The following is a 1,010-nucleotide window of genomic DNA, read 5'->3' as shown; positions in this document are numbered from 1 at the left end:
TATTTACCTCATTAACCTTCATGGGTGTGTGATCCATTCTCATTCCAAACTGCTGAGAGTTTGCTGCCATGTTAGCAATCAGCCTCCTTGCCTCTTTTGGTGTCTTGTCAACCAAAGCTCCTCCACTAGCAGCATCTATTATACTGTGGTCCATTGGTAGAAGTCCCTCATAGAAATATTGAATCAACAGCTGCTCACTTATTTGATGATGGGGACAGCTTACACACAGCTTCTTAAATCTCTCCCAATACTCGTACAAACTCTCTCCATTGTACTGTCGGATGCCACAAATTTCTTTTCTTATGTTGGCAGTACAGGAAGCAAGAAAATACTTCTTCAGAAATATTTGCTTCATTCCATTCCATGAGTTGACAGATCCAAATGGAAGGTAATACAACCAATCCTTAGCTGTGCCTTCCAGTGAGAAGGGAAAACCTCGAAGCTTGATTTGATCCTCTGAAACTCCTTGAGGTTTCATGCTGGAACACACAACATGAAATTCCTTTAGATGCTTATGTGGATCCTCACCTGCAAGACCATGAAATTTAGGCAAGAAATGGATTAGTCCAAATTTCAACTCAAAAGCAACATTTAAAGCAGGGTATTGAATACACAAAGGCTATTAGTTTAGATCAGGAGCAGCCAACTCTTTTAAAGTCCTAGCAGCCATGGTCTCGTTTTCGGAACTTGACTTTGAATCCGAATCCGAATCCGAACTTAGCTCCTTTGGAGATTGGACTCCTTCAGATGTATTCGGAATCTGCCTAGCTTGCTTAGCCAATTTTCTCAACCATTTAGCTGTTTTTTCTACTTCTGGATCAAAGATCAACTCAACAGATTGAGAAGTTCTTGTCATAAACAAAGAGAAATCAAAGTAAAAATAGAAAAATGCCTCAAAACCCTAGAAAACAATCAAATTTGGCCTCAAAAGGGTGGGGCCAAAGAATCCTATGGATTGATTGGTCTTGATCAGAGCGTCGTTTCCTTCAAAATAGGTATGGGCTGCCCTT

At 40.4% G+C, this 1,010-nt stretch overlaps 1 non-coding gene across 1 annotated transcript; it reads left to right on the top strand.

The window, feature by feature from the left end:
* The first annotated feature begins 200 nt into the window (after positions 1-200).
* LOC131178873 (small nucleolar RNA R71) lies at positions 201-307 on the top strand. The gene has a single exon (XR_009147881.1). It is a non-coding gene; the product is annotated as a small nucleolar RNA R71 (small nucleolar RNA).
* The last annotated feature ends 703 nt before the right edge of the window (positions 308-1,010 follow it).

This window comes from Hevea brasiliensis, chromosome 3 (assembly GCF_030052815.1).
Source record: "Hevea brasiliensis isolate MT/VB/25A 57/8 chromosome 3, ASM3005281v1, whole genome shotgun sequence".
In the NCBI taxonomy this organism is placed as follows: domain Eukaryota; kingdom Viridiplantae; phylum Streptophyta; class Magnoliopsida; order Malpighiales; family Euphorbiaceae; genus Hevea; species Hevea brasiliensis.
The sequence above is the reverse complement of the archived record's forward strand: the minus strand, read 5'-3'. Positions and strand labels throughout refer to the sequence as shown.